The 27,495-nt window shown below is 45.4% G+C and overlaps 1 protein-coding gene across 9 annotated transcripts in view; it reads right to left on the reverse strand.

Moving 5' to 3' along the window:
• RAPGEF2 (Rap guanine nucleotide exchange factor 2) overlaps positions 1-27,495 on the reverse strand; it is a 552,363-nt gene that overhangs the window by 409,521 nt on the left and 115,347 nt on the right. The window contains exon 1 of one of the 9 annotated variants that reach the window (XM_063920459.1): positions 3,728-3,847. The exons of the other annotated variants lie outside the window; for them this stretch is intronic. The gene's annotated coding sequence lies outside the window, so the exon portion shown is untranslated. Of the gene's footprint in view, positions 1-3,727; positions 3,848-27,495 lie in introns of those variants that run through there. 9 annotated transcript variants of the gene reach the window in all.

The raw sequence follows: 27,495 nt of genomic DNA on the forward strand, positions 1-27,495 counted from the left end.
GGCTGGCTGACTTCAAGCCTACATTTCAGCTGGTTTTAATCAGCCACAGAACCTGTGTAATCCATAAGCGTCCCAGGTAAAAGGGATAATATGGTCACTCTATATTCTGGATGTGTGTGGGGTAGGTGTAGGGGTGCTGGGTCTGTGGGGGACAGTGCTACTCTGGATGATGGGTTTGTGGTGGTGGTACTCTAGATGCTGGGGACTCCTGGTTGCTGTAATGATGACACAACCCCACTCTTGTGTTATGCTGTGATATGTGCCATGCAGTGCCCAGTGACTCTTTGTCAGGGACGGGTTGGGTATGGGAGACCAGCAGTAAGGATATCGGCAGTAAAAATACTGACACAGGCATCCCAACTGCTCGGAATCCCAACAGAGGCACCACACTTAAGTAACCCTAATCAAAACTCTTCCTCTAACCCTCCCTCTAGTGTGTAAAACTAACCTCACATAATACACATGGACACACACACACAGAGTTACACGCACTTTCCCTATATCAAATAGGGGGGGGGGGGGCGCGCCAGTCCCTTACTTTGCCAGGGGTGCTCAGACCCCTAGATACACCCCTGTATAGCAGTTTTGGAACAAAGTTGCTAACATGGACATACTGTGCTCTAGCTGCTGCTTACTATCACTTGACATCCACCCTTAGTATGTAGGTGCTCTCCATTTACTAAGACTGCCATATAGCATACGCCCAGTGGTGCAAGTAGAAAAAATGTCTTATAGGTACTGTGTGCGCCCAAAAAATGGGTGTGACCAAATGCCACATGGGGCGTGGCCAATGAAAACTGGCCGTGATACACATATGGGGGGAGGGGCAGATACACATATGACCGCAATAGTGCCAGATACACATTGCCCCACAGTGGCAGATACACGTTGCCCCACAGTGGCAGATACACGTTGCCCCACAGTGGCAGATGCACATTGCCCCACAGTGCCAGATGCACATTGCCCCACAGTGCCAGATGCACATTGCCCCACAGTGCCAGATATATATATATATATATATATATATATATATATATATATATAGTGCCCGATGACCTTAAGCACGGTCTTCCTTTACATCTCAACCTTTTGTATCTGTTGACCTGATGTAAATGAGATACTCTTAAGTATACATACTAGATTATTCATTAAATAAGCTACATTTCACCACGTAACTGTACAAGTGTAAATATCCAATAAGCATCTATCTCTGCTAAATAGTGCCGTTGATATTCTCTTCCTAAGGTAAGGAAGTAACATTAATGGATACAACAACAACAAAAACGGGTTACTATCAATCTCCTTCAGTGAAAAAAGCAAAAGACAGCTAGAAAATTAGGCCTGTCAGTGGCCAATCAGCACAAACCATACGCTGGGAATTATACAGCGGATGTGATCTATTAATACTGTGGCTCGGCAGAATAGGCTTATGTCTCTGGAAGAGTCTGCTAAGTAGCCACATTGACTTCCTAATAACACAGGATGCAGCTTCAAATAGCAGATCGTAATGACAGACCTGTATCTATATGGCACATGACGTAAATTGTCTGACTAATTAACCAAAGACTGAATACCGTCCAGCTTCCATTCCAAATCAAGGCAGCTTGTAAAATGCTTACATGACCTACTAATCAAACCTAAACCTCTCTTCTACTACTACTTTGTCCTTGTTGTCTATTAAGAGGCATGTAAACTGCATTAGCTACAGCAATGAGGCTGATTCTGTATTGCATGCAGATGTAGACGCAGTCGCGTCTTTCGCCGTAGCAGTGTCTGTGTCTTATGAAGTGGCTGATTTTATTAATAGTACTGAGACACCCATCTGAAGCGGTGCAGTTCTGTGTCGATGCACCATTGGTCGCACCATCCTTATGGCAATGCGGTTTCTCTGTTTAAGTATGGCCGACTGTGTGAGCAGCTGTGCAACTCTGGACGCAGCCAGTTACAGCAACACACCCACATCTGCTCAGCCACCACCTTGTTACCTCCCAGGAACCCCCACTGAAATCCACATACTATGCATCATAGTGTACACTCTAGGTGCAGGGTGCTGATTTGTGAGGCATATTTCAACTTTGATGTGCCTAATTGTAGGTGTTATGCATCACTACAGCTACCGTAGCTTTACATGTGATATTTTGTGCTAGACAATCAAAATAGGTTCTCCTCGCTGATCTGCACCCTGTCCCTACAGTAACCACTACATCAGATTCTGTACTGCATCTGCGAGCGCTAACAATTGGGACGCATGAGCTGCAAGACGGGGATGGACAATTGCATGCGGCACTGACACTGCGTGCTACTCAGTATCAGGCCCAATGTGTTTTACAGAAAATCTTTAGAAATGAAAAGGTCAGTAACACGAACTTAACATTAATCACATCATCCATTGGCAAGATTTAAAGAGGGAACTTCAAATGTTATGGCCCCCGATCTCCCGTCTAAAGTGACGGGAAACCACAGGGGGCGATATACAATTGATGTCCCCAATCACGCTGGTCGTGCCCATTAGTGTCAGATTTAGCCGCGTAAAGCAACTAAACCCGACTAAACTAATGGGTGTGATCAGGAAAAGTGCCATTTAGGCGCCCAAACTGATTTTCACACATTTCAGATTGCCACCCCTGGCGGATGCGAGCTGAAATGTAGACGCCAGACATAGATTTCCACCCAAAGTGTAACTGTTGCTACTCCAATAGTCCCAAACACGTAGCATCATCTGTGTAGTCTTAAATAACTAGTGATAGGCCACATTATATAAGGAAGGCTTAAGGGTACAAATGATCCAGTGTTTTTTTACTAGTTTATTTATACCCCTTTTCCACTATAAGCACGGGTCGCAGCCGTGTCGCCCGACACGCTGCTAGTGACGCGGCAGGGGCGGCGCTGGGAGATCACATGATCTCCCAGCGCCGCCCCCCCTATGCACTGTGAACGGGAGCCGTGTCGCCTCGATACGGCTCCCGTTCACACTAGACAGCTAGCCGGGTTGAACACGTGTTCAACCCGGCTAGCTACCCGGGTAGGATTCCCGGATCACTTGATCCGGGAATTTGCCGGGGGACCCGTTTCCACTATGGAAAAACACGGGTAAATGCGCGCCCCCGCACATTTACCCGTGTTTTAAGGAGCTAGTGGAAAAGGGGTATAAGTTATTTACTTTCTCCTGCAATATCCCACTAACTACTTGGTTAGAATTCTATTCTAGAAAAATAGAATCCATGTCTGAAATAATATGGTACAAATATAGTCCTCTCTCAATGGATGTGAAGTTTTAATGACTGTATATTGATGCTATCCATGATCCAGTAAGCGGTCAATTTACTAAGCCTTGGAGACAGATAAAGTGGACGGAGATAAAGTACCAGCCAATCATCTCCTAACTGCCATGTTACAGGCTGGGATTAAAAAATGACAGGAGCTGGTTGGTTGGTACTTTCTCTCTCTTCAAGCCTTAGCACATAGAGCCCTAGATCATTTAAAGACATTGTTAAAATAATAATAATAATAATAGCAAAAGAAATTGGGCAATGTAGTAATATATGGTAAAACTATTCCCTAAAGAAGAGTTAACAATTTTAACCACGGAGATGGAACCCCTGTGACTTCCTCCCTGAGATATATCTCTATAGTCATAGTATTGCACTGTAATGGAACATTTTAGCTCTGCAGCTGGGACTAATGAGAAGAATATTTAATGCTCTACAGGGAAAGGAATGGATCATACCTTTTCCTGAGCACTTCCACCTCATTAATTTTCTTTTTCCTGGAACATGGCCCAGTGAACAGGGAAGAAATATTATAGCCAATCTTCAGAAGTAGCCATGGGTTTAATAGTCTGATACCACTATAATAAGAGCAAAATTACACCTTACTACTGTATTACTGGTGAAGAAACAATTGCAGCAGTCTATGCCGGCTATACAAATTTCTACCAAATGTAAAGTTATCATGATAAACCCCAAACTACTGTACAATACATAAAGCATGTATTTGTAATATATACATACATTAGATTTGTCATAGTGGTAACTCTCAGATTACCCCAACAATCACATACTTCCTAATAACATATCTGCATTATACTGCACTGCAGTGTGATGTTTACACAAACCATGGCCCTATGAACTTATGTGGTGGCAAAAGAACCTAGAAGAATTGTTATTCCCATTAAAAATATTCTTTTACACAATTTAAGTGGAAAATACAGAACCAGGAACAGTAATAGGGCCTAATTCAAGTTGATTGCAGCAGCAAATTTGTCAGCAGTTGGGCAAAACCATGTGCACTGCGGGGGGGGCAGATATAACATGTGCAGAGAGAGTAAAGGGCCCCATACACCAGGACGATTTACACATTTTCAAACTATTCCGAGATATCCGTCTGATATATTGTATGAAATTGTGTACAGTCGTATGTGTTTTAGATCGTATCCAATCTGATGCGCGTCCCCGTGGCTGTCGGATAGGATCCCCCTAGGTCGTTGGTGCTGCACTAATGACATATTTAGAATTGGATGAAATCGAATGAAAAAAGTGTGTTTTTTATGCATGTGATATATCGCATATGATGTATCACAGGGAAGAGTGACTGGCATTCTCAGGACACTCCCAGCCCCCGTAGCCCTCTATCCAGCCCATCAGATATATCTCATGGTACAATTGTATGCCGTACCATATATTGCATGCGATGTATAGCGGCTTCATCAATCGCATGCAATATATCTTATGCAAAAATAGCACAAAAGTACCAAATCGTATGGAATCACTCCTGGGAAGGTCCCGGGAAAGTTCAAGGGAAATTACATCCGACTTCAGCCTCAGACATATCGTTGTAGTGTATGGGGCCCTTTAGATTTGGGTGGGGTGTGTCCAAACTGAAATCTAAATTGCAGTGTAAAAATAAAGCAGCCAGTACTTAGCCTGCACAGAAACAAAATAATACCCCTTTTACACTCGCAGGCCGAGGTCATTCCCGGGAATGTGTCCCGGTATATTTCCCGGGACACATTCTCGGGAATGACCCTTTTACATAAGCGGCCCGACCGGGCATATTGCCGGGTCGGTGAGGTCACCGCTGACTCTACCGGAGACTGTGCTTGGAGATAATCTTCTCCAAGCGCCGCCTCCTCCTATGCAGAGAACGGGTGCCGGATCGCCTTGACCTGGTATACCCGTTCACACTGCACAGCTTCCCGGGACGGTCCCGGATTCAACCCAGGTCGAGACCTGGGTTGAAATCCCGGGATGCTCGTCCCGGGAAATTGTCCCTGTACCCTTTCACACTGACAAAAATCCCGGGATGATGCACGTTCACATGCAAAATCCCGGGATAAAATTGTCAGTGTAAAATAAGAATTTACTTACCGATAATTCTATTTCTCATAGTCCGTAGTGGATGCTGGGGACTCCGTAAGGACCATGGGGAATAGCGGCTCCGCAGGAGACTGGGCACATCTAAAGAAAGCTTTAGGACTATCTGGTGTGCACTGGCTCCTCCCCCCTATGACCCTCCTCCAAGCCTCAGTTAGGATACTGTGCCCGGACGAGCGTACACAATAAGGAAGGATTTTGAATCCCGGGTAAGACTCATACCAGCCACACCAATCACACCGTATAACCTGTGATCTGAATCCAGTTAACAGCATGATAACAGAGGAGCCTCTGAAAGATGGCTCACAACAATAATAACCCGATTTTTGTAACAATAACTATGTACAAGTATTGCAGGCAATCCGCACTTGGGATGGGCGCCCAGCATCCACTACGGACTATGAGAAATAGAATTATCGGTAAGTAAATTCTTATTTTCTCTAACGTCCTAAGTGGATGCTGGGGACTCCGTAAGGACCATGGGGATTATACCAAAGCTCCCAAACGGGCGTGAGAGTGCGGATGACTCTGCAGCACCAAATGAGAGAACTCCAGGTCCTCCTCAGCCAGGATATCAATTTTGTAGAATTTTACAAACGTATTTGCTCCTGACCAAGTAGCTGCTCGGCAAAGTTGTAAAGCCGAGACCCCTCGGGCAGCCACCCAAGATGAGCCCACCTTCCTTGTGGAGTGGGCATTTACAGAATTTTGGCTGTGGCAGGCCTGCCACAGAATATGCAAGCTGAATTGTACTACAAATCCAACGAGCAATAGTCTGCTTAGAAGCAGGAGCACCCAGCTTGTTGGGTGCACACAGGATAAACAGCGAGTCAGATTTCCTGACTCCAGCCATCCTGGAAACATATATTTTCAGGGCACTGACAACGTCTAGCAACTTGGAGGCCTCCAAGTCCCTAGTAGCCGCAGGCACCACCAATAGGTTGGTTCAGGTGAGACGCTGAAACCACCTTGGGGAGAAACTGAGGACGAGTCCTCAATTCCGCCCTGTCCGAATGGAAAATCAGATCAGGGCTTTTTCAGGATAAAGCCGCCAATTCTGACACGCGCCTGGCCCAGGCCAGGGCCAACAGCATGACCACTTTCCATGTGAGATATTTTAACTCCACAGATTTAAGTGGTTCAAACCAATGTGACTTTTGGAACCCAAAACTACATTGAGATCCCAAAGTGCCACTGGAGGCACAAAAGGAGGCTGTATATGCAGTACCCCTTTTACAACGTCTGAACTTCAGGGACTGAAGCTAGTTCTTTTTGGAAGAAAATTGACAGGGCCGAAATTTGAACCTTAATGGACCCCAATTTCAGGCCCATAGACACTCCTGTTTGCAGGAAATGTAGGAATCGACCCAGTTGAATTTCCTCCGTCAGGCCTTACTGGCCTCGCACCACGCAACATATTTACGCCAATTGCGGTGATAATGTTTTTGCGGTTACATCCTTCCTGGCTTTGATCAGGATAGGGATGACTTCATCCGGAATGCCTTTTTTCCTTCAGGATCCGGCGTTCAACCGCCATGCCGTCAAACGCAGCCGCGGTAAGTCTTGGAACAGACAGGGTCCTTGCTGGAGCAGGTCCCTTCTTAGAGGTAGAGGCCACGGATCCTCCGTGAGCATCTCTTGAAGTTCCGGTTACCAAGTCCTTCTTGGCCAATCCGGAACCACGAATATAGTGCTTACTCCTCTCCATCTTATCAATCTCAGTACCTTGGGTATGAGAGGCAGAGGAGGGAACACATACCCTGACTGGTACACCCACGGTGTTACCAGAGCGTCTACAGCTTATAGCCTGAGGGTCCCTGGACCTGGCGCAATACCTGTCGAGTTTTTAATCATGTGGAAGACTTCTGGGTGAAGTCCCCACTCTCCCGGGTGGAGGTCGTGCTGAGGAAGTCTGCTTCCCAGTTGTCCACTCCCGGAATGAATACTGCTGACAGTGCTATCACATGATTTTCCGCCCAGCGAAGAATCCTTGCAGCTTCTGCCATTGCCCTCCTGCTTCTTGTGCCACCCTGTCTGTTTACGTGGGTGACTGCCGTGATGTTGTCCGACTGGATCAACACCGGCTGACCTTGAAGCAGAGGTCTTGCTAAGCTTAGAGCATTGTAAATGTCCCTTAGCTTCAGGATATTTATGTGAAGTGATGTCTCCAGGCTTGACCATAAGCCCTGGATATTCCTTCCCTGTGTGACTGCTCCCCAGCCTCGCAGGCTGGCATCCGTGGTCACCAGGACCCAGTCCTGAATGCCTAATCTGCGGCCCTCTAGAAGATGAGCACTCTGCAACCACCACAGGAGGGACACCCTTGTCCTTGGTGACAGGGTTATCCGCTGATGCATCTGAAGATGCGATCCGGACCATTTGTCCAGCAGGTCCCACTGGAAAGTTCTTGCGTGGAATCTGCCGAATGGGATTGCTTCGTAGGAAGCCACCATTTTACCAAGAACCCTTGTGCATTGATGCACTGAGACTTGGCTCGGTTTTAGGAGGTTCCTGACTAGCTCGGATAACTCCCTGGCTTTCTCCTCCGGGAGAAACACCTTTTTCTGGACTGTGTCCAGGATCATCCCTAGGAACAGAAGACACGTCGTTGGAACCAGGTGCGATTTTGGAATATTGAGAATCCAATCGTGCTGCCGCAACACTACCTGAGATAGTGCTACACCGACCTCCAACTGTTCCCTGGATCTTACCCTTATCAGGGAATTGTCCAAGGAAGGGATAACTAAAATTCACTTCCTTCGAAGGAATATCATCATTTCGGCCATTACCTTGGTAAAGACCCGGGGTGCCGTGTACCATCCATACGGCAGCGTCTGAACTGATAGTGACAGTTCTGTACCATAAACCTGAGGTACCCTTGGTGAGAAGGGTAAATTTTGACATGAAGGTAAGCATCCTTGATGTCCCGAGACATCATGTAGTCCCCTTCTTCCAGGTTCGCAATCACTGCTCTGAGTGACTCAATCTTGAATTTGAACCTCTGTACGTAAGTGTTCAAAGATTTTAGATTTAGAATCGGTCTCACCGAGCCGTCCGGCTTCGGTACCACAACAGTGTGGAATAATACCCCGTTCCCTGTTGCAGGAGGGGTATCTTGATTATCACCTGCTGGGAATACAGCTTGTGAATGGCTTCCAAAACTGTCTCCCTGTCAGAAGGAGACATCGGTAAAGCCGACTTTAGGAAACGGCGAGGGGGAGACGTCTCGAATTCTAATTTGTACCCCTGAGATATCACCTGAAGGATCCAGGGGTCTACTTGCGAGTGAGCCCACTGCGCGCTGAAATTCATTGAGACGGGCCCCCCACCGTGCCTGATTCTGCTTATAAAGCCCCAGCGTATACTGAGGGCTTGGCAGAGGCGGGAGAGGGTTTCTGTTCCTGGGAACTGGCTGATTTCTGCAGCCTTTTTCCTCTCCCTCTGTCACGGGGCAGAAATGAGGAACCTTTTGCCCACTTGTCCACGAAAAGACTGCGCCTGATAATACGGCGTCTTCTCATGTTGAGAGGCGACCTGGGGTACAAACGTGGAATTCCCAGCTGTTGCCGTGGCCACGAGGTCTGAAAGACCGACCCCAAATAACTCCTCCCTTAATAAAGCAATACTTCCAAATGCCGTTTGGAATACGCATCACCTGACCACTGACGTGTCCATAACCCTCTACTGGTAGAAATGGACAACGGGCTTAGACTTGATGCCAGTCGGCAAATATTCCGCTGTGCATCACGCATATATAAAAATGCATCTTTTAAATGCTCTATAGGCAAAAATATACTGTCCCTATCTAGGGTATCAATATTTTCAGTCAGGGAATCCGACCACGCCAACCCAGCACTGCACATCCAGGCTGAGGCGATTGCTGGTCGCAGTATAACACCAGTATGTGTGTAAATACCTTTTAGGATACCCTCCTGCTTTCTATCAGCAGGATCCTTAAGGGCGGCCATCTCAGGCGAAGGTAGAGCCCTTACAAGCGTGTGAGCGCTTTATCCCCCCTAGGGGGTGTTTCCCAACGCACCCTAACCTCTGGCGGGAAAGGATATAATGCCAATAACATTTTAGAAATTATCCGTTGTTATCGGGGGAAACCCACGCATCATCACACACCTCATTTAATTTCTCAGATTCAGGAAAACTACAGGTAGTTTTTCCTCACCGAACATAATACCCCTTTTTTGGTGGTACTCGTATTATCAGAAATGTGTAAAACATTTTTCATTGCCTCAATCATGTAACGTGTGGCCCTACTGGAAGTCACATTCGTCTCTTCACCGTCGACACTGGAGTCAGTATCCGTGTCGGCGTCTATATCTGCCATCTGAGGTAACGGGCGCTTTAGAGCCCCTGACAGCCTATGAGACGTCTGGACATGCACAAGCTGAGTAGCCGGCTGTCTCATGTCAACCACTGTCTTTTATACAGAGCTGACACTGTCACGTAATTCCTTCCAACAGTTCATCCACTCAGGTGTCGACCCCCTAGGGGGTGACATCACTATTACAGGCAATCTGCTCCGTCTCCACATCATTTTTCTCCTCATACATGTCGACACAAAAGTACCGACATACAGCACACACACAGGGAATGCTCTGATAGAGGACAGGACCCCACTAGCCCTTTGGGGAGACAGAGGGAGAGTTTGCCAGCACACACCAGAGCGCTATATATATACAGGGATAACCTTATATAAGTGTTTTTCCCCTTATAGCTGCTGTATAGTTAATACTGCGCCTAATTAGTGCCCCCCTCTCTTTTTTTAACCCTTTCTGTAGTGTAGTGACTGCAGGGGAGAGACAGGAAGCTTCCCTCCAACGGAGCTGTGAGGGAAAATGGCGCCAGTGTGCTGAGGAGATAGGCTCCGCCCCTTTTTCGCGGACTTTTCTCCTGCTTTTTTATGGATTCTGGCAGGGGTTAAATGCATCCATATAGCCCAGGAGCTATATGTGATGCATTTTTTTTGCCATCCAAGGTGTTTTTATTGCGTCTCAGGGCGCCCCCCCCCAACGCCCTGCACCCTCAGTGACCGAAGTGTGAAGTGTGCTGAGAGCAATGGCGCACAGCTGCAGTGCTGTGCGCTACCTTGTTGAAGGCAGGACGTCTTCTGCCGCCGATTTTCCGGACCTCTTCTGCCTTCTGGCTCTGTAAGGGGGCCGGCGGCGCGGCTCTGGGTCCCATCCAAGCTGGGCCTGTGATCGTCCCTCTGGAACTAATGTCCAGTAGCCTAAGAAGCCCAATCCACTCTGCACGCAGGTGAGTTCGCTTCTTCTCCCCTTAGTCCCTCGATGCAGTGAGCCTGTTGCCAGCAGGTCTCACTGAAAATAAAAAACCTAATCTAAAACTTTCACTAAGAAGCTCAGGAGAGCCCCTAGTGTGCACCCTTCTCGTTCGGGCACAGAGATCTAACTGAGGCTTGGAGGAGGGTCATAGGGGGAGGAGCCAGTGAACACCAGATAGTCCTAAAGCTTTCTTTAGATGTGCCCAGTCTCCTGCGGAGCCGCTATTCCCCATGGTCCTTACGGAGTCCCCAGCATCCACTTAGGACGTTAGAGAAAAGGGGTATAACCCACCCAAATCTAACTCTCTCTGCAAAAGTTATATCTGCCACACCTGTAGTGCACATGGATTTGCCCAGCTGCTAACAAATTTGCTGCTGCGATCAACTCTGAATTACCCCCATAGTCCTCACATTACACGAAAGTGTATTGGGAACCAGCTCTTCTCCTAATTTCTTTGGAGAAAATCAATGGTGTTAGTTATAACACAGACAGGCAAGTTTCACAGTTTGTGACAACACAAAAACATTGGAAGCTGTAAGAAAAATGGATAAGTTTGTTTTTTGTTTTATTGTCGTTTGTTTTTTTTTCGGAAAGTGCTCACATTTTGTAGTTACCGATCACTGACACTCAATTTTTGGAGTCACCTAATTGTCACCAGAATGTAGTCAATGAAGGAAATAAGACGGGTGTGGTACAAAATGTCCATACTCAGTATGTTGACATGCGGGGGGGGCAGGAATTCAATTGAATGTGTGTTTGTTAAGCTCCAGGGAGTGAATGCCCAGAGCTATTCAACGGCTGTAAACCCATGACCAGTGGTATTTCTCCTCGCATCCTCCTGAGGTGTGAGCAGAAGTCCAACGTAACGAGTGCCTTTGGGCTAGCAGCGGTGTTACTGTGTGCACAAACAGCATCACGCCCAGCACTTCAGTCAAAAAATGCAGTTTACCGTGACTAAGCCCAGGGCATCAGGCCCAGTAAACTGCATCTCCTAACTTATTGTAAGTGCCAGACCCCAAGCGGACAGTAGCTCCAGACAATCATCGGTGCCCAGTAGCTGCAGCCAGCTAGGGTGGCAAGAAGAAATGTGCAAAAGGTCTGTGATTTGGGCACCCTAACCGGAACTTTAAACGGGTTTAGCAGCTATACGCAGCAAAACCACATCTCTTTGGGCGCGTTTAAAGTTATGGGCTCCTGATTGGAGCAACAACTAAATTGCTCTGACGAGCGCCCATTACTTTGGGAATCCATTAAAACATTTGATTTGGATTCTGATCTCACAGTGTAATGCTGGTAAGGATAAAACAAAAAATGTCAGTAGAAAAGTTAAGTAAATATGATACATTCAAATTCCAGTCCCTGGAAACATTACGGAATTTTCGTTCTCTATTTATGACATCAGTCTAGCCAGTGGATTAAGGGTCAGGAGACCGAGGCACAGAAAGTACATCATAGACAGACTAGGTGGATAAAAATGGTCATTTTTAAAATAACAAATTAAAACTAATTAAGGGAAAAGTATATATATCTATATCCTATTTTTTAACTATTATTATTCTCCACTACCCTGTATTTTTACAGCTATACATTTAATTTTAAGAGTGAATTCTAGAACACAAAAGTGTCAACAAACATATACCAGAGCTGTACACTTAAATGTATACTTGCTCATTTAAAAGACTTTAATTAGTTTCACTTTCATGACATGTTATTGTATATGTGATATTGCTAGGTGTGTGGCCAGGTGTGGAAGCCTAAAAATATCATAGCATTTCTGAGTTTGCATACAAATGTTTGTATATAGATTATTGTATCCTAAAGTGTGGTCATTGGTGATGCAAACAAAAGAACTCAGAATCTTTTGTTGAGACACAGCAGGATTTCAGTAACCAACATAGGTCTATGAAGGAAGTGTTAGAAAAGTTGGAGGAAGTGTATAACCTATGCTCTTCATATACAGTGCCAGTAGAAAGAATTTGATGCATTGTTAATATCAGCATACCCACGTTAAGTCTGTATACACGCTAGTCTCCATATATTACCAACCTTCCAGAGTCCCTCCATACAGTTCATACACTTTACCTTTCTGGTTTATGTTTCCATCACTCTTATATATCTGGTCTTTTCTCCCTTATCACCCGCTTTCTCACCCTAATTTCATAATTTCTCCTAGTCAATTGCTTGCCCTCATTCCCAATAAGGTGAGACATCTCTCTCCGGCAGCACCCACATCCCCTCTCGTCCTTCTTGCAAACAACCTTTTGTCCCCTTGGCTCTGGTGCAACACCACTCAGAACATCAAGCGCTGCACACAGCATTCCATGGTGACAAACAGCTGATTTCAGACAAACTTAGATTGAGGTTAAAATAAGCATAACTACCTCCTCCAGCAGCAAAAGAATGTGCACATTTATGTCCTTAACTTTTAGCACTATCTATGGTCTAGTCAAAATCAACTGTTTTATACCAAACATGTATGGGGAATAAAAGATGTAAATAAAGGTCAACTTTAGTACACAGAAAATATGTATTCTTTGATCTCTGTAAACAGGCCTGAATCCTCTTATTCCATTAATGACATAAATTTTGTAATTAAGCTTTGTCAAGATTCTACAGCAGGAATGGCCAACCAATCACATGCAAAGAGCCAGAAAAGATCTGTAGTCAAGGGCAAGAGCCACTATCACGCAAAAATGGGGGCATGGCATTGCCTATATTCAAAAAGGGAAGTAAAGCTGAACCAGGTAATTATAGACCAGTTAGTCTTACATCTATAGTGGGGAAAGTATTGGAAGGTATTCTAAGAGATAGTATTCAGAAGTTCCTTGAAACCTATAAGGTCATTAAAAGGAATCAACATGGGTTTATGAAGGACAGATCCTGTCAAACCAACTTACTTGGCTTTTATGAAACAGTAAGCGCAAACCTAGATCAGGGTAAAGACGTGGATGTAATCTTTTTAGACTTTGCCAAAGCGTTCGATACTGTACCACACATGAGACTTATATACAAGCTACAAGAATCAGGGCTAGGAAGCACAATATGCACTTGGGTCAAAAACTGGTTAGATAATAGGAAGCAGCGCGTTGTGGTTAATGGATCTTTTTCAACTTGGACTGAAGTGCTAAGTGGTGTGCCGCAAGGCTCAGTATTAGGACCGTTATTGTTCAATATTTTCATTAACGACCTAACAGAAGGTCTAGAGAGCATGGTGTCAATTTTTGCAGATGATACCAAATTGTGTAAGGCTATAAATACAGAGGAGGATGCCGAGTCTCTTCAGAACGACTTAGTTAAATTAGAAGCATGGGCAGCCAAATGGAGAATGCGCTTCAACACAGACAAGTGTAAGGTAATGCACTGTGGTAACAAGAACAAAAATTACACCTACCTACTAAATGGGGTAAAATTAGGGGATTCTGTACTGGAAAAGGACTTAGGTGTCCTCATAGATAGCAAGCTAAGCAGTAGTACCCAAAGTAGGACTGCAGCAAAGAAGGCTAATAAGATATTAGCATGCATAAAACGGGGTATTGATGCTAGGGACGAGAGTATTATACTCCCGTTATATAAATCACTAGTGAGGCCACACCTTGAATACTGTGTACAGTTCTGGGCACCGTACTACAAAAAGGATATCCTGGAGCTTGAAAAGGTACAGAGGAGGGCGACCAAACTAATTAAGGGCATGGAGACGATGGAATACAAGGAAAGGCTTGAAAGACTAGGCATGTTTACATTGGAAAAGCGGAGACTAAGAGGGGATATGATCAACATCTACAAATATATAAGGGGACAATACACAGAGCTTGCGCGGGACCTGTTTTTGGTTAGATCAACACAGAGGACTCGTGGACACTCGCTCAGGTTAGAGGAAAGGAGATTCCGCACAATACGGCGTAAAGGCTTTTTCACGGTAAGGACAATACGTGTTTGGAATTCCCTGCCCGAGGGAGTTGTAATGGCGGAATCTGTCAACACCTTTAAGAATGGGTTAGATAAATTCCTATTGGATAAGGATATCCAGGGGTATGGTGCATAGTCATGCATTATAGTTACTATAAATAGGGATAAAATGCAATGGTTGACAGCAGCATCAGTCAGAAATTTTAGTCAAATCATCATGCATAGGACACCACAAATAGGTTGAACTCGATGGACAATTGTCTTTTTTCAACCTCAGATACTATGTTACTATGTTGTCACAAAGCCACACCCCATTTTTGTGCTCACACCTTTCGGTATGACGTTTGTAGGAGTATGACCTTGTGTCAAAACCACTTTTTTAATCATGTTGTACAGTGCCACATACATATAATGCCCCAGTACAGTGCCACATACATATAAAAACACCAAAAAATGGGTGCCTCCACAGTGCCAGATACACATATGTAACCACAGTGCCAGATACATATATGCCCCCGGTGCCAGATACACATGCCCCCACAGTGCCAGATACACATTGCCCCCACACTGCCAGATGCACATGTCCCCACACTGCCAGATACATTATGTAACAAAATATGCAAAAAGGAAATAAGAGCGGCTAAAGTAGAAACTGAAAAACTAGTAGCAAAGGAAAGCAAAGCGAATCCCAAAAAATTCTTTAAATACATTAATAGCAAGAGATTAAAGAAGGAGAGTATAGGCCCTTTAAAAGACAAGTTGGGAGTTTTAAGCAAAAATGATAATGACATAGCGGACACACTAAATGAGTTTTTTTCAACAGTATTTACTAGAGAGGACCCAATTCAGGGACTAACACAATCTCAATAATGAGAATATCCCACTGATAGGTACTTATTTAAGCGAGGAAGTAGTCTGTGACCGATTAAAACATTTAAAGATTAATAAGTCACCAGGTCCCGATGGTATTCACCCAAGGGTTCTAATGGAGCTTCACTCTGAACTTGCAAAACCGCTATTTTTGATCTTTAAGGATTCAGTAATATCAGGTATGGTTCCCAAAGACTGGCGTATAGCGGAAGTAGTGCCTATATTCAAAAAGGGAAGTAAAGCTGAACCAGGTAATTATAGACCAGTTAGTCTTACATCTATAGTGGGGAAAGTATTGGATGGTATTCTAAGAGATAGTATTCAGAAGTTCCTTGACGTCAGTAAGGTCATTAAAAGGAATCAACATGGGTTTATGAAGGACAGATCCTGTCAAACCAACTTACTTGGCTTTTATGAAACAGTAAGCGCAAACCTAGATCAGGGTAAAGAGGTGGATGTAATCTTTTTAGATTTTGACAAAGCATTCGACACTGTACAACACATGAGACTTATCTACAAGCTACAAGAATCAGGTCTAGGAAGCACAATATGCACTTTGGTCAAAAACTGGTTAGATAATAGGGAGCAGCGCGTTGTGGTTAATGGATCTTTTTCAACTTGGACTGAAGTGCTAAGTGGTGTGCCGCAAGGCTCAGTATTAGGACCGCTATTGTTCAATATTTTCATTAACTACCTAACAGAAGGTCTAGAGAGCATGGTGTCAATTTTTGCAGATGATACCAAATTGTGTAAAGTTATAAATGCGGAGGGGGATACCGAGTCGCTTCAGAACGACTTAGTTAAATTAGAAGCTTGGGCAGCGAAATGGAGAATGCGCTTCAATACAGACAAGTGTAAGGTAATGCACTGTGGTAACAAGAACAAAAATAACACCTACCTACTAAATGGGGTAAAATTAGGGGATTCTGTACTGGAAAAGGACTTAGGTGTCCTCATAGATAGCAAACTAAGCAGCAGTACCCAAAGTAGGACTGCAGCAAAGAAGGCTAATAAGATATTAGCATGCATAAAACGGGGAATTGAGGCTAGGGACGAGAGTATTATACTCCCGTTATATAAATCACTTGTGAGGCCACACCTTGAATACTGTGTACAATTCTGGGCACCTTACTACAAAAAGGATATCCTGGAGCTAGAAAAGGTTCAAAGGCGGGCGACCAAACTAATTAAGGGTATGGAGACGCTGGAATACGAGGAAAGGCTTACAAGACTAGGCATGTTTACACTGGAAAAGAGGAGATTAAGAGGGGACATGATCAACATTTCCAAATATATAAGGGGACAATATACAGATCTTGCGCAGGACCTGTTTTTGGTTAGATCAACACAGAGAACTCGTGGACACTCGCTCAGGTTAGAGGAGACGAGATTCCGCACAATACGGTGTAAAGGCTTTTTTACGGTAAGGACGATACGTGTTTGGAATTCCCTGCCTGAGGGAGTTGTAATGGCCGACTCAGTCAACACCTTTAAGAACGGGTTAGATAAATTCCTAATGGATAAGGATATCCAGGGTTACGGGGCATAGTCACGCACTATGGTTATTATAAAAAAGAGGGGTAAAACGTAACGGCAGTCATCAACTTCAGTCAAAATTTTATACAAAATAATCATGCATAGGAGACCACAAATAGGTTGAACTCGATGGACAATTGTCTTTTTTCAACCTTAGATACTATGTTACTATGTTATATATGCCCCACAGTGCCAGATACATATATGCCCCACAGTGCCAGATACATATATGCCCCACAATGCCAGATACATATATGCCCACAGTGCTAGATATATATATGCCCCCAGTGCCAGCTACACGCCTCCACAGTGCCAGATATGCCCACAGTGCCAGATACATTTATGCCCCTAGTGCCAGATATGCCCCCAAGGCCAGATACAGACATGGCCCCAGTGCCAGATACACATGTCCCCACAGTGCCAGATATGCCTCCAGTGCCAGATACACGTCCCCACAGTGCCAGATATGCCCCCCAGTGCCAGATACATATATGCCCCTAGTGCCAGATACAGATATGCCCCAAGTGCCAGATACAGATATGCCCCCAGTGCCAGATACACGTCCCCACAGCACCAGATTTGCCCCCAGTGCCAGATACACGTCCCCACAGTGCCAGTGTGCTGCTCACCACGCTGCTGCTGCGAGGGGAGGAGAGCACAGCGTCTGCCTCTCCTGCCCCTCAGTCTCTGGCAGTGGTGCGGGTATCTATATTCAATTAGGCGTTCATGAGCCAATCAAAGCTCGAGGTCCGGCAGCTAATCAGGAGTCTTAGCTGCCGGTCTGTGAGCTCTGATTGGCTCACGGCCCGGCGCTGAATTGAAGATAGACACTGAGGGGCAGGAGAGGTGCACGCTACACTCTCCTCCCCTCACAGCAGCAGCGCGTTGAGCAGCACTTGGAGGGGAAGGGGGGGAGACTAGAAGTGTGCGTGTTGGGCAGCAGTGGCCGGGTGCCGACCGAGCCTCATGCAGAGGATGAAAGAGCCCAAGAGCTGTGGGTTGGCCACCGCTGTTCTACAGGATCTCTGACAGTGTATGTCACCTGGTATGGGTGCACAGACCCGGAGAGGAGACATTTCCCTGTTCCTTCCCATGTGAAGGAATAGGGGAATGTCCGTAGATCGGCTGCAGCAGGGCATACACTCCCGATGCGGCCGACTGGACGCTTAGAAAATATTGCATTGGAGGAACATGCTGGACGATTCAGCACGCCCGACCAATCAATATTTTCAAACTGGTCAGCTAGCTACCTGCTGCAACTATCTGTTCGATCTGCTGATATCGGGCGGATTAATTTGAAATACAGTATGACACTTATACTACAGCGAGGGGCTGAGTATGAATCTGTTTACAAACTGCTGTGATGGAGTGGCCACAGCTTTTTTCCACGCCAAGTACCATTATGCTCTGTATATAGACTCAGTAACAGATATACAAGTTTCACATATCCAATTCTTCAGCAGTCTTATTAGTAGAAAAGACTAAAAAAGCAACAGAGCATTATGGAACCAAAACAAAGAATTGCACACACATACTCTGTGCCATCCAAAGCCTCCAAGATACAGAACTACTAAGGACTTGGTCACACAAGCACCACTGCACTCCTGTATGGTCACAAAAGCGCCACTGTACTCCTGTATGGTCACACAAGCGCCACTGTACTCCTGTATGGTCACACAAGCGCCACTGCACTCCTGTATGGTCACACAAGCGCCACTGCACTCCTGTATGGTCACACAAGCGCCACTGCACTCCTGTATGGTCACACAAGCGCCACTGTACTCCTGTATGGTCACACAAGCGCCACTGCACTCCTGTATGGTCACACAAGCGCCACTGCACTCCTGTATGGTCACACAAGCGCCACTGCACTCCTGTACGGTCACACAAGCGCCACTGCACTCCTGTACGGTCACACAAGCGCCACTGCACTCCTGTACGGTCACACAAGCGCCACTGCACTCCTGTACGGTCACACAAGCGCCACTGCACTCCTGTACGGTCACACAAGCGCCACTGCACTCCTTTATTGTCACACAAGCGCCACTGCACTCCTGTATTGTCACACAAGCACCACTGCACTCCTGTATTGTCACACAAGCACCACTGCACTCCTGTATTGTCACACAAGCGCCACTGCACTCCTGTATTGTCACACAAGCGCCACTGCACTCCTGTATTGTCACACAAGCGCCACTGCACTCCTGTATTGTCACACAAGCGCCACTGCACTCCTGTATTGTCACACAAGCGCCACTGCACTCCTGTATTGTCACACAAGGGCCACTGCACTCCTTTATTGTCACACAAGCGCCACTGCACTCATGTATTGTCACACAAGCGCCACTGCACTCCTGTATTGTCACACAAGCGCCACTGCACTCCTTTACTTATCCAGTGTTCTGATCCGTGGCTGCATTTACCATCAGGCAACTTGCATAACTTATCTGATGGAAAACAGGACACAACTAAAACAGATCTAGGTCCATGTATAATTCGATATAATACCCCAGATCAGTACTAGAGCAATACATCACTTGTATAGGTGAGCCACTAATCAATATCTTCTGGCTTGGGCCTGAGGATACAATAATCCTTTAATCATGCTGGCTTTACTCAATAATGAAAGTCTGGGAGGATTAGACTGGTGCAAGCTACAGGAGTGAGTTACAGTTAAGCTGTACTAGGTTTGAATTTATGTTTGAAGACAGAAAGAGACAACAGTATATTTCAGCTTCTCCACTTAAAACAAACTGGTTAAAAGCTATAGTACCATTGTAACGTCCACAGCCACTTGAGACAGCACGAGGGAGCTGTGCCGGCAGCAGAAAGAAGAGTTGCAACATGCTAATTTATGTTCCCGGTAGACCTCCCAACACTACACATTATTAAAGTAGGAAATTGATCACAGACCTCAGCCTGTATAACAATGTATAATCGTGCCCCAACGAAATACTGGGAATGGCAATTGGTTAAACTGAAGATGTCTTCTATCTAGATCACACATCAAGCACAGGACGTGATACTGCTGGGTTAATAGCTCCACTAACAACCCAGTTATAAAACAACTCAGAGTGTTCTCCAGGGCTGGTGTTTAAGGGTCTACTTTCTGCAAGTAATGAATCAATATCAGAAAGTACATATGTTAAACTGCAGAATAGGCTTCCATAGAAAGTGGAAGTTTAACATGAAATTCATCTGGGGGTGTCGAGCTTTTAGTTAAGCGGTTCCGACTTTATGGAACTCACTTCCCCGCACAGTGCGAGAGGCCCCAACTATAGAATCCTTCAAAAATAGACTCAAGACTTTCCGGTTTACTTAAGCATTTCCATAATGTCCCTTTAGTATCTACATGCTTCTGTATTTTATGAAACACTGTTCTGTACGTCATTGTTTCTGTACTATATGATGCTATGTATCTGTTAAGCCCCTTGAGTCCTATTGGAGAAAGAGCGCTATATAACAATTATTATTATTATTATTATTATTATTATTACTATTATTAACACAAAACAAAAATTACATTTACAACTTTTGGGTCACATCAGATAGCAGAACTGTACTAACTATAAAAAGGAAGTACAAGACACTGACAAAAGGATGTCCTTTACATTATTTTAAAAGGTTTATTCTCTTTTAGATTTACTCTAATTGAATGAGAACTCCCCAATATCTCACCGCTTTATTAAGTATAAAAATATATTTTTTTATTTTGTGATCAAAATGAAAAACAAAAAAGTATTCCCATTTAAAATAAAATACAAAATAACCACACACTACTGTTTTGTAAGACATGATCAAAGATGGGAGTCCTAGGAACTTCTCCTTACTTATAGACAATCAAAAGACTTTTCCAGTACTGGTGGTGATGGAGAGTTCTGCTCAGCCATCACATGCTGCCAAGAACCTCAGGAGGGTATTTGTTATGTTTGGCAGACCTGATACAATGGAAACCAGCATAGACTGTCTAGTATTGAAGTTAGTTGCAGATTTAGGGGTATATTCAATTGAAGTCGAAAACTGCCGTCTGTCGAAAAGACGGCAGTTTTCGACTTTTTAAGGTCGAATCCTGATTCGACCTATTCAATATTTAGCAAAATTTTTCGACAAGTCGATAAATTCGACTTGTTGAAAAGCACGTGGATCGGCGGAATAGCTGCCAATCCACGTGTTTATGTCGAAAACGGGGTCAAATCCGACAGGTTTTGGCCCCCTTTTCGACCATCTCAGTCTGACATCAAAATGATGTCGAACTGAGATGCGGACCCAGAGGAGGCGAGGGGGGGGGGGGGGGAGCCGCAGGGAGACGGGGGGAAAGCCGGCGGGCATACAGGGAGATCAGCGTTACAGTAGCGCTGCAGCTGGATGTCACTCAGCCACCCGACCTCACAGCAGCTTCCACCCGGCTCCAGCACGCTGCTGGAGCCGGGTGGAAGCTGCCGTGAGGTCAGGCGGCTGAGTGACATCCTGCTGCAGCGCTGATCTCCCTGTATGCCCGCCGGCTGTCACCCCGCGGCTCGCCCCCCTTCTCCTCCTCTGCGTCCCAGCTAAATCAGAGTTGAAAAAGTCGAATTAAGATGGGATTGAATAGGGGTTGTCGGATCCATTTCGACATCGGATCCATTCCGACAAATACATGTCGAAATGGATCCGACTTTAAATTGGACATACCCCTTAGATTTTAAATATTTGTTTCTTCTACAGCTCTGCAAAAGTGCACATGGTGGACGCTCTATTACAGGTGGCAATATTGCGTGTGAAATGTTATTCAGGGGCAGATGTATTAAGCCTGGTGAAGTGATAAAGCAGTGAGAGAGAAGTGATAACGCACCAGCCAATTATTGCAGGTTTGAAAAATGACAGTTAGGAGCTGGTTGGCTGGTGCGTTATCACTGCTTTATCACTTCTCCAGGCTTAATACTTCTGCCCCTCAGTAACTCAGATAGCGCCAGTGTTATTAGGGAAGTGCAAGGGGGCTATTCATTAAAAAAAAAAATTCATTATCTACAATTGTCTCTCTCTTTGCTAAGTACATACAGTACATTGTACACGTTTTTGCGCATAAATTCAAACCTACAGGTGCCCGATCTTTTCAATCTCATATAAACCCTACAACAGAGGTTCCCAAACACAGTCCTCAAGGCACCCCGACAGTCCAGGATTTGGGTATATCCATGGCTCAGCACAGATGGTTAAATCAAATTGACTTAGGTGCTAATCAATACATTGAAAACCTGGACCACTGGGGTGCCTTGAGGACCGCATTTGGGAACCTCTGCCCTACAACATGATTATTAAGGGAAATAATGCAAAAATAGATAAAAGAATTGTCATTGAAAGTTATGGCCAATTCTTTGAATCAGTGAACCATAGCTCTCCATCTTATAATTTTCCCTGATAACTATTACATTTCAGTGGTACATAAGCCTGATGTTGTTACACACAAACAAACAGGATGGGAATTGCCAAGCTACATCTGGGAACCAATCCTAGTAGAAAACCTAACAGTAATCATGTACAGTATGATTAGAATGACTGTGTGAGGGATCAATCACATAGATTGTACAGCAAGTGGTGATATATGCTGATGTTCTGGAGCAGGTGTGAATCATAGGGTCGACCACACTTAGGTCGACAGTGTCTAGGTTGACCATTATTGGTCGACAGTAAGTAGATCGACATGGTCTCTAGGTCGACATGTACAAGGTTGACATGAGGTTTCTTTAAAAAAAATTGTGTTGTTCTTCTGACCGGGAACCCCAATTAGTGAACCGTGTCCCCTCACATGGCAAGCGACTTCGGGTAAGGTACCATTCCCAATTGTAGTCCACATGTATCGTAAAGCATGAAAAAGTAAAAAAAAAATTAAAACAAATGTGAAAAACTCATGTCGACCTAGAGCCCATGTCGACCTAGAAACCATGTCAACCTACTTACTGTCGACCAATAATGGTCGAACTAGACATTGTCGACCTAAGTGTGGTCGACCTAGAGACTGGATACCTTCTGGAGCCATCATCCTTTGAAACTGATGAAGCTGATGTAAAAGTTCAGGGGGTTATTCAGGTTTGTTGGCAAATCCAAAAAGTACACTAATGTGCAAAACCAGATGTAACATGTGCAGAGAGTTAGATTTGGGTGGGTTATATTGTTTCTGTGCAGGGTGAATACTGGCTGCTTCATTTTTATATTGCAATTTAGATTTCAGTTTGAACACACCCCACCCAAATCTAACTTTCTCTGCACATGTTCCATCTGCCGAGCCTGCAGTGCACATGGTTTTGCCCATTAGTGTGCTCTTTTGGTTTGCTAACAACTCTGAATAACCCCCTCAGCTGACAAAGGCTTATGTTAAGCTTTGAATATACTTACAGTTCTCTGAAATATAGCTAGGACTCGGCAGTTGTGCAGATGTGACACTAACATGCCAAAGGCAAAATCTTATGTACCTGAAGACTGTTATTACACAGGATCTTGTCATCCAATTAGCAGGAGTCAGTGACATATGTGCGATCTGTCATCTGTAGCTCCGGAGATGTCCAGTGCTTAGAAGAGAAGAAACATCAGTCTGTGTCGGGTAATCATCAGGACTGTTTGATGGAGGAGTAATATCCTTTATTTACTGTGAAGCTTTGTTATTGTATAAAACGCATATTAATATAGGTCTACTGATGTGGTGTGTGAGTATTTACAATACTAGGAAACCTGAAACTCAGGTTGCGACATCCAATGCAACAAAAACCACGCAGCAGTGCCGAAACTGAGGTCTACAAAGTAATATGACTCAATACATATAAACGATTTTCCTTTGTCAGCTAATAACCTGAGAAGACCATGTGTTTATGTGTCTGATGAAACATGGATATTGATGAGAGGTCACAGGGTAATAACTTGCACCATGGTACTATCACACTGGTCTCATGGACCAAAGCAGCACTCGACATTCCCAAACACATGGACTATGGGGGTCATTCAGAGTTGATCGTAGCTGTGCTAAATATAGCACAGCTACGATCATGAACTCAGACATGCGGGGGGACACAAAGCACAGGGTTAGTCCGCCCCGCATGTCAGTGTCGCCGCCTAGGCCGCCCCCCCCGCAAGAAGTGCAAAGGCATCGCACAGTGGCGATGCCTTTGCACTTCAAGAGTAGCTCCCGACCAGCGCAGCTTTAGCGTGCTGGCCGGGAGCTACTTATCGCTCCCCGTCCAGCAACGCATGTGTGTAACGTCACGCAGCCGCTGCGGGCCACTCCCCGCACGGTCCGGCCACGCCTGCATTGGTCAGACTGCGCCCACGAAACGGCGGTCAAACGTAGCTGTTTCGCACCCTCCCGCCCATCGACCGCCTCTGCCTGTCAATCAGACAGAGGCAATCATAGCGCAGCGACGGGCGGCCATGCGCGATTCTGACCCAATCGCTACGCTGCGAAAAATTGCAGTATGCGATCGGGTCAGAATGACCCCCTATATCAGGCCTGGCCAACCTGTGGCTCTCCAGCTGTTGTGAAACTACACATCCCAGCATGCCCCGACAGAGTTTTAGCATTCCCTAGTAGAAAAACTGTGGCAGGGCATTCTGGGACTGGTAGTTTCACAACAGCTGGAGAGCCACAGGTTGGCCAGGCCTGCCCTATGGGTTCACTACGATATGCCAGCGGTCGGGCGCCCGGCGACAAGCATACCGGCACCGGGAGCCCGACCGCCGGCTTACTGACAGTGTGGCGAGCGCAAATGAGCCCCTTGCGGGCTCGCCACGCTACGCTACGCGCGCCACACCATTTTATTCTCCCTCCAGGGGGGTCGTGGACCCCCACGAGGGAGAATAAGTGTCGGGATCCCGGCGCCGGTATACTGAAGACCACCCCTGCCCTATATACTATCACAACTACAGAGAATTTTAGTGTCAGGCCAACATGGAGAAAATCTGAGTGCTGGAAATATGGGCAACATTCCAGGGGAATAGAATCATTTGAGAAATAAATGTACTGCTTACTTAGATTAACAATGTATTCATCAGATGTGGGAATAGGTTGTTATAGAAGCACATCATTTCTATAAAATGAGGCCAGCTTGTCAGCTGGACGACTACAGGAAAACAGCAGGGTCATGAACTGGCAATGTAAAGGCAACAGGATAGGCATTACACAGAACTTTTAGGAGATTGGTTGGCAAAGAAATACGAATTGGATTAAGGAGTAAAGTGGAGGATGAGTTTAAATGGAGGTTGTCATTAATGAGTGAACAAATAGACATTGGGAGAAAGACGTTGTCCAAACAGATTTAATAAGCTGCGGAGTTTACCCAGAGCTATTCTATTACAGACTGCTACCTGTCGTGGGGAGCCCCAGAGGATGCGCTTAATGCAGACATTTCCTTGCAGCTCTGGAGGATGTGAGAAAAAAAATACACATTAAGTACTCCTTCTAGGATTACTGCATGGGGTACCTCTATACTGTAGCTCTGGTCACTTAACCAGGAGCCATTGGTTAAGGTGCATCAGCGTGAGCCGACTGCGCGTGGAAACTGGCAGGTGACTTAATAGCTCCAGATTTTAAACCAGGATCTGCAGCCACACTGTAAGTGGCTACTAGCGCCTGTCCCCTAGCGTCTATATGCCATCCAGCAATGACGCAATGCACGACTGAGCAGCCCTGAGGGGTGTGGTGTAACATCTTTTACTTTAAATTTGAATCTTATTCACATGGCAGACGCAACAAAATGCCACTCTAGCACACTGGCTGCGACTTTAACCACACAGGGATTAGTGTTAAACATACAATGTTGTGTGAGAAAAAGCCACAGCCATTGCATCGTATCGCTTTACACACAAATTTAGACTCCATCGTACACAGATACACAAACGTTGCACATCAAATTGACCACTGCAAACCATACTTGCCGACATTGCTGACCCCTCTTCCGGGAGGGGGCAGCCTGGTCGGCAAACGGGGGCGTACCAGTGGTAAGCGGGCATGTGTGTGGGAGTTGCAGCATGAATCAGTAATTGTGGCTCTACCCCCACTATCCAGTGCCTGGGTAGCGGGGGTGGAGCTACAATGACATGATCCAGCATGAATCGCGCCATTGGGTCACCCTCGGACCGCCCAATGGTGCTCCGTTGTGGACAGCCGAGGAGGGGGTGCAGGGGCTAGTGGCAGATACGGGACAGTTGCCGACCTTTCCAGGGGGCGGAAGCGCCACACGATTTTCAGGAGCCTCCAGGCCGTTCTGGGAGGTTAGGCAAGTATGGTGCAAACTAGTAAAGTTTATTGCTCCCAGTTATTTTATTTATACCAATGAGTCGCACATTTTTAGCAAAAAAGATAAGCAGCTATTTGGCGCGACTGAAACCACAGTGTATGAGGAGACATCTGTACTCTAAGTAGCACTCACCGCAGGAGCAAGTGCACTGCACCGATCTAAGCTCTGCCAATTTGGATTTCTGCTAAGGCAACACTATAGCAAACTGTAGTAAAAATATCCTTGCAGAGATATATGGTTGCATGTGCACAATAACTTCTGCCTTTATGTTCTACTGATATGGGGGGAAGGGGGGGATTTCTTAAACTATAATTGGCCAATAATCAGCCTCGCATGCATGACAATATAAGATAAGCATAGTAAATAAGGGAAATTGCAACTTTTGCTGCTGGTATTTGCAGATAAACAGCTCAGTAGCAGATGATTTATCTGAACACCAGACAACAGCTTGCAGATCAATGCACAGTGCGGGTCTCATTACTAGATAGCAATGCCGGTCCACAGGAGAGAACAAATCACACCGGTCTAGTGACCGAATAGCAATGATTCTCTGTGCAGCTCTCACGGCTTGGGAGACTATTTCAATCAATTCAAATCATGGTAAATCCTCAATCTCTTTGAGATCCCCAATATCCACTGTGCACCTTAAAGTGTAACTAACCTGTGCATTAAAGTATATATTTCAAACCTATTGGCACTTAGGTTCTAATCCATGTTTGTACGCACACACCCACGCAGATGTGAATTTTTAGGCTATGGAACTGTTAATCATCACAAGTGGAGCTGCCGCCCCGAAAAGAAGATAGATGCCCCCCGGAGCATCATAAACTCATTTTCATCTGCATAATCATACGCAGACCGTACACAATAACAAGGCACATCGACTGTTAGGGTGGCCCTATGAACAGTGTTTTTGTATATACATGATCACAGCTGATGGCATATGTATATGCACCTAAAACGCCCATTACATACCTGCATTTTTGCTGCCACTCCCCATTACCTCCCTCAAATAGTCCCTTTCTGCCAATCACTCGGGGATACAAATCTCAATGCGAGCACAACGGTACCTTGGCACAAGCGTAGTGCAAACGAAGTACATGCGCAGTTAGCCGATAATCGTTCTGTTGCATTAACATCAGCATTGCATGCACACATGCAGAACAAGGTCATAATATGTCCAAGGTACTTTAAATCAAAAACTAAAAAAACTGCAAATTAAATGTAATAAAAGTACACTTGTTCCAAAAT

The sequence above is a fragment of the Pseudophryne corroboree genome, chromosome 1 (assembly GCF_028390025.1).
Source record: "Pseudophryne corroboree isolate aPseCor3 chromosome 1, aPseCor3.hap2, whole genome shotgun sequence".
In the NCBI taxonomy this organism is placed as follows: domain Eukaryota; kingdom Metazoa; phylum Chordata; class Amphibia; order Anura; family Myobatrachidae; genus Pseudophryne; species Pseudophryne corroboree.